Below are 7,655 nucleotides of genomic sequence, written 5' to 3' on the forward strand. Positions count from 1 at the left end.
CACATAATCCCTCTGGGGTTGGGTGCAGGGGACAGAGCACCTACTCGGGAATGGAGAACGGTGTCTCCTACAACCGTACTTATTAATTTTCCTACTGCTCACTCGCGGGTGCCGCTCACATTGCTAACTTCACTAGCGATCTGCTGTAGAACTGTTACGGGGAGATACAAAGATCTAGTATTCACGTGTCCTATGGACCTAGACTGGGGAGTCCGGGACTGTATACTGGAACTTTCAACGGACGCCGAGAGCGGGAAGCTGAAGACAAACGAGTTCCTGGCCGGACTCTAAATGACTGGGGCCGAGCCTTCGACCTGGGACGGTTTTTTAATCGTTATCCGGAAAATAACGCCCGGGGTTGCAATTGGTGCCGCGTTGAGTCAGAATACACTAGGAAAATCCAGCTTTCCTCCAGGGGAGGCGGATCTGACCTGCGTGTCCGGCCTATTGAGATCCGAGGGAGCATAAATGCTTGGAGACTTGGTAACTATTGTCGTGTTGTCAGTGCTACCAGTGGACTTCGCTTTCTGAGAAGCGTAGGAGTGGGACTTTGTCACGAATTTCTGTTGAGCCATCAATCCATCGAATAAATACGATTCATAATTTCAACTTCACCAACAATTTATTTACACTATGTACAATTGTCTTTCTTTAATAGCTCACACACATTCTATTATCAAATTCCTGCTCTAAAGCAGCAAAATATATACCACAATAAATCATAGGTTATTTATTGAATAAAATATACTTAGTATCTAAACATACATTTGTTTTACAAATACTTACGGACTTAATGCGTCCCAAAAACCCGTTCATTACACGATTGGAATTTTCTTCAGTCCTATGAATTACCGACCAACGGTTTCTTTAATACATGTATGTATTAAAGAAACCGTTGGTCGGTAATTCATAGGACTGAAGAAAATTCCAATCGTGTAATGAACGGGTTTTTACCAGCAGGACTTCTCCTGAAACACGTGTGTCCCTGTCCCAGTACACACACCAAAAACCAACCCCAAACCTCAATCATATTCCCTTATATAACTCTATCTATTGCCATACACCACACCACATAAAACCAACCCCAAACCTCAATCATATTCCCTTATATAACTCTATCTATTGCCATACACCACACCACATGACAAGTTACACACCGTGCAGCCAGCTGAGTCCTATGAATACAAATATAAAAGACAGATTATCATATTATACCGAAATAATACCGAAAGTTCTTGATTTTATGAAAATGTATTAACCCTTTGTACAGCGCATAGATTATTATTTTAATTATGCGCTATATAAGAAATAAATTATTATATTGTTATAGATACCAGCCTTTTCTGTAAAATGACACATATGAATGATTATAACTAATCTATCACAGAAATACTTCACAGACTTGTGGGCCCGTTTCCATGTCGCATTGTCCAGCTCCAGACACGTTACACTGATCTGAGCCCTAAAAGACCGAGCCCGTGTAACGCTGTACGGCATCCCTGGAACGTGAGGTGCGAATCCCACTGCCCGTAAACAACTCATGCAACTCTCACCAGTGCATCGTCATTGTCCCTCGGGCGCGAAAAACCACTGCTCGCCATACTCTGTACATATACAAAACTCGAGAGAGAAGAATGTATTACTAAAGATATATTCATTAAAGTGTCGAAACGATAGCCGGAAAGGAATTTAATACAAACCGATGAATCAACTACGAATCCCGGCAGAGACCAATCGTACATCGACGATCCTAATTCTATGGATTACATCCCGCAACCAACCGATTGTGGTCAATAACGATAATCATCCACTTCCCTCAATCTCTGTATCCGATAACTGTTAAATTATATATACCACCCGATGTGTGTTTAGAACCGACCAAATCAACCGATTTTCCAACCAATTAATCAAGCAGACTTGCTCTTCTTCTATTGTGGGCGCCGCTATACAGGTTCTCAAAGTCCTTATTTCTGTCGTTATAACGTTCAAATTAGCGTTGGCACTGTATGTTTTTACAGGGAACGTAATGTATGGAATAGGGTTTTAATAGAGAAAAAATAGTCCCGCAAAGTTGTAGGAAAGAATAGGCTTGCGGACAGACATGGAGAAAACCATTCTTAAAATGGACTCGATTTTTGTCAGTGTCGACGTTTAATTGAACGGTTTTTATTAGATTCAGCTCTGCTGAATCTACTAGTATAAAACGGAGTGCTGAATTGTTTTTGACCGCTATCTCCTCCGAGTGTGAAATGATTCACGGCTAAGGTCAGCATTTAGTTGGCTGTTATAACTGGCGATGGTCGTTCACTGATAGACCTACGGGGTTCGTCCTCTCCAGCTCCTCATCAATTAAGTTGGGATCAACAATGTCAGCTTGCATTTCTATTTCTGCCTGGTCCTCTTCTGAACTACCAAACTCCCTAACGCTCAAATCGTACCAACTGATATCCAACATAGGATCTGGGCTGAGTATAATTGTATCTGATGAACTAATCTCCTCACCTGACCTGGGTGTATCAGATCTTTCTTTTCTTGTAGCGGAAGTTTCCATCGTCGATGACCTAGCAGTCTCATCGGGTACTGTGATCACAGCTCGGTTATCCAACGCCTCAGCTCCATCCCAGTTGCAGGAACCATTTTTGGTGTATCATTACACTGTTTTTGGGGGTAGACAACTCGAAGCATTAACTCCTCCTCCCGTTCATCTTCTTCGGGTTCCTCAGAGATCGTTGTTTCTCTCAGGACAACTGCTGCCTTCGGACATGTCAATTCTTCAGCCGGTTTGCTTCCATAAGAAGTTGGTACCCTCGGAAGGAAGGCCAGAGCATACCCAGGTGTAGCGTTTCGTAGGTAGAATACATTAAGAATCTGGCTTGTCTCGACATCCGCATAGTACCTGAAAATTCTCACCGGTCGAGCGTGTGCACTTGCTCGTACCAGAGTCGATCATAGTGGTAGCGTGGTCCTCTTTAACCTCAGAGTGTGTACTGATGTAATAGATGTATATAGAATAGCGCCGCTACAAAGGGTCCGCCTGCGTCGCATAAACAACGGGAAAGATGTTTATGAGGGGGTCTACGACCACCACAGGAAGTTATGTTTGTGTGTAGAATAATCAATGACTCTCAGGATTAACTCGACCTAACACATGAGTAAGCAATTCCCGCAATCCCGGGTGTAGATTGCTGATAGATCCAGGACTGGGCCGATTCGAAAACTATCGTCCGGGAACTAAGGATTGGGCCCAACCCTATGTTAGAACCAACAGATTGCGATGCGCACCCTTCTGTCCACCCAATAACATACGACCTCGTAGTTATACATGAACCCAAATCGACCGTACCACACACCACGTCACCCACTCCCGACGTGGAATTTCCTCGCTTGAGCCTAAATTGCATAGCGGAATAAACAGAAACAGCCCGTCACCCGAACGGGATTGCACTACGTTCCGCTGGACTCCGAGAGCAAACCTCTACGCAGACGTCGCTTCTCAAATATAATCATTCTGATATAGAATTTTTCAATATTGGCTTCGTTATTGTGGTATTTCTCTCGGCATCCATTAGATGATGTCATTATTAGCAAATTTAGATTGCAAGCTGCGCATTCGGTCCAGTGTGGCAGGTTTTAATACCGTGGCACTGTCGATGCACTGCTGTAGACCAGAGCCTGGGCCTGAAAAAGCATAGAGAATTATTCCATTGGAAAATTATCGAGGCCATATTCCTCGACCTCGCTTTCTGTCGAATCGGGGAACTGTTTTAGGCATACTTTTATGCAATAAAATTAATCGACGAGCTTACTTCAGACACCTCCAAATATTATCGAAACTTCCCCACTGGGCATTTAAGGTGTTTTTTGACGTGTTTGTCCCGAGTTTTTACCCCGTGTTCGACACGTCGAAAATGCAACAGCAGAACACGTGTAGAAACTGGTGCCCGTTACGTATCACAACACCGAACTAGGTCGAGCATTTCTTGTTTCCTGACACTTGATTCTTACAAGATCTCGAAAATAAACCGTTCCTCTCCGATGACCAGCGCGTTTTTTTTCTCGGAATTTTGCCACCAGACGAGTTCCTCGTTTCCAATCCATTTTGACAACCTTAACTACTAATTTATGTAAACGTATAAAATTTATTGAACATGCACTAATATATAGAGACATTATACATATAGACTTTCATATAAAAACTAAAAACAATTTTCTTTACCTGAGACATAATAACTTTTAAGACATTATTCTTTCTCTGGTAAATAAACAAAACATTGTTCGATGACATTTGACCGTTATATAACAAGGATTAACAAGTTTCAGTTGTTTCCGAATCCATGACTAATGTCTAAATGTATTTATTTCCGATTGACATCGATATTTCGCTTAATGTTATGAACAAACACCTGAATTTGGTCTTAATAGGAAGAGTGAAACTCATCGTTTTTGTTGCAGTGCAGTCATCGTGAAGAACTGCCAAAAAGTCGTCATTTGCTCATGTTGAAATGAGAAAAGATCAGCCTTTTTTCGAAATTCTAACCATAGTTTCCTGTGTTTCCATGCCTACGAATCATGATTTTTTGATGCTTTGAAAATACCTTCAGATGGTAGGTATGGAAAGTATTGAAAAAATTGATTTAGTTTATGAAATGGAGTCTCTTTTCTTTGATTCAAACGAGTTAAGTAAGAATTTTTGGCATTCCTTCAAAACAGTGTACAATGGATATAAAAACGATGATTTATCTGGATTGCACAGTTTCACTGGTCATATCAAGATCAGTTGAGGTATATGTTCAAAAGATTAAGAGAAATATCCCAAAAAGATTGATGTCAATCAAAATTAAATAGACATTATTTAGTGGTAAGTCTTATTTTTATGGGTCTTTTCTTAATACATTAAAAATACCTCATCCTCGCAGTCATTATCTACCACGCAGTACTGAAACCCTTGATGTCAACCCTTCTTTGGAAAATTTATTTGAAAGCAGTGGAATAATGTACAATAATAAATGCATAAATTCTTAACACACACATTCTTCTGTATAAAAAACTGCCATGACATAGAAGGGAAATCTTTCTCCTCCAACCTTATTAATTGATTCCTGCACATGTACCTTGTCGCTAATTATTACATAACTAAAATGTTTCTGAAATCCTGAAGTACACATCTTGTGATTGTAACCTTCATCATTTTCAAATAACTTGAGCTGTTATTTCCATTACTCAAAATTACCAATATATCATATTTGAAAATTTACAAATAATCACTCTTAACATGAAATAACATTTTCGTGGATCATACTTTACGGGGACCCTAGACAGTAAACGCATAAGTCAGATCGTTAAATGTGACTTCTCGAAAGTTTTCCGAAGGTAGAAATGTATATGGAGATGAATCCTGACTTTTGGAATGTGTCCTAGGTAGAACCATCGGTGGACACAAATCCTGACTTCTCGAATGTGTCTTGGGTAGAACTGCAGATGGAGATGAATCTTGACTTCTGGAATGTGTCGTGCTAGAACTGTAGGATGGAGATGACTACTGAATCCTCGAATTGGTTTCAATCTCACTTCTTGGTCGCTTTAACGTCAGTCTTTCAATGCCATCTGATAAAGTGCTGCGTTTATGTATGTTCAACGCAAGACTCTCTGCAATAAACACAGAAAAATCGTATTATCTGTAAACATCATTGAGGAATAAAATCTTGGAAATGTATCGTCGATAGTCACATACCTGGTATATCTGGATAGGCTTTAACGTTGTCATTATTATCGACATCTTCAGTCTTTTCATCATCTAGTAAATTACTATCATCATCATTTTCAGGAAAAAAGTCTGGAAATATATTCAGTCAATTGTTATATAAGTAATCCACTAATAAAGTTAACTGCAATGTAAATAAAAATCCTTTTCGAAATTAGGCAGCCATTGTGAAAATAAAGTCCAATCAGTCCCTTACTGGTTCAAGCTGGATGGAATATTGATTCCAGGAACCGTATTTTCCAAATAGCATGGCAAATAAATTTGAAAGAAAAAAGTCCGACCGATTGGGTGGGCCAGTTTGTAACAAAAACAAAGTTTTAAATCCAATCAGTCAACTAAATTAGGAACGATTTGTCGAAAGCATTAATGTAGTAAACACTTTTAATACCTTATTTTGTGACGGCGCGGTTTTTCATCATCTCCTGATTGGCAAGCGCTAGTCTTGTTTAGATCTGAAGTCAGAATACTCCGTTTACCTGAGGAAACATTTGGTAGAAAAGCATGACTGGGATTTACCCGATAAATCGCCCAAATCGGAGACAACTGTGGACAGTTGGCCAGCATTAAGTAGCGCGTTCGTACGGCTAGGTCTACTTTTACGCAACACAAATGATAGCTTCAAATATTGTGATGGTGATCGCCCTTTTCGAAATACAAAATTTGAAATGCTTAATGCATTTCCGTGTGGTCATGTCAAATATCGATTATGGCTTTGGCATATAAATACGGCATATAAATTTGGCATATGATCTCGATTGATAGAACACTATATCCGTGTTGACGCGATGTAGAGAGAATCCCACAATTATAACGAAAAAGTCTGAAAATGAAACTTCGAGATAGTAGTTTATTTCAACGTTTCGACTATATTCTTATAGTCAGATAGTATAATTACCCCTTAGTTTGCTTCCCTTTAATCTATTTTAGCGTGTAACTGTTTCTACGTTAATTTTTCTTTAGTTTGTATCATCTCTGATTACTTGAATTAGTCTCTTTGTCTCTGGATTGTATATATATATCTCATAATTTTTGTAGTATCTCATTATTCCTGAAGATGACTATTAGGATATCGTCGAAACGTTGAAATAAACTACTATCTCGAAGTTTCATTTTCGGAATTTTTCGTTATAATTGTGGGATTCTCTCTACATAAATGCATATGAACTTGCTCTATTAACAGAAAAAGAAGCATTTGAATATAGATGGAACATAGGCGTTAATCTCCGAGGAGGATTAGGACACAACATCGCTAATGATAATCTCGTTGAAACTCAAGTTTAAAAAATGAAGCAGAAATTGCGTGATCAAGGAGCAAATGTAACATTAAAATCAGCAAAACTTGCATTTGAATCCTGCCAAATAATTGACGAAATTGTGCAAAGTTTCATTGGTTCACCGATAAAAGGTGGCTCAAAAGGTCCAGTATCTAAATTTAAGGATGTTTCATTGATGGTAAATGAACTAGTTGCAGCTGATGTATTCAAAGTGAATGATGAACGTGATATGGGTGTGTTCAATAACTTTAAGAGTCCAACGGAAAGAATAAAAATTTCAGAGTTGAAAATATGGTTAGGGGATCAGAAATGTAGAGCTAAAAGAGAAATGATTTGAATTCACCAAACTATCTTATCTTCGCGATAGGAGTGGCTTAAATCAATGTGTATTAGTCATGTGCAATGGTGCTGCCTCGTCCATTCGCACCTGCCAGTATCCTGAAGCGAGATCCATGACAGCGAACCAACGATTACCGGAAAGGGACCGAATAGAATCATCGATACGAAGTAAGGGGTAATTATCAGAGAGTGTAGCCTCGTTTAAGGCGCGGTAATAAACGCAGAATCGAGTGCTGTCGTCTTTTTTGAGACGAGCACGATCGGGCTACTCCATGGACTGG

At 39.5% G+C, this 7,655-nt stretch overlaps 1 pseudogene; it reads left to right on the forward strand.

Annotated features, from left to right (window-relative positions):
- Positions 1-6,009: 6,009 nt before the first annotated feature.
- On the forward strand, positions 6,010-7,372 carry LOC141907790 (uncharacterized; annotated as a pseudogene).
- Positions 7,373-7,655: the final 283 nt, after the last annotated feature.

This window comes from Tubulanus polymorphus, chromosome 6, assembly GCF_964204645.1.
Source record: "Tubulanus polymorphus chromosome 6, tnTubPoly1.2, whole genome shotgun sequence".
Classification (NCBI taxonomy): domain Eukaryota; kingdom Metazoa; phylum Nemertea; class Palaeonemertea; order Tubulaniformes; family Tubulanidae; genus Tubulanus; species Tubulanus polymorphus.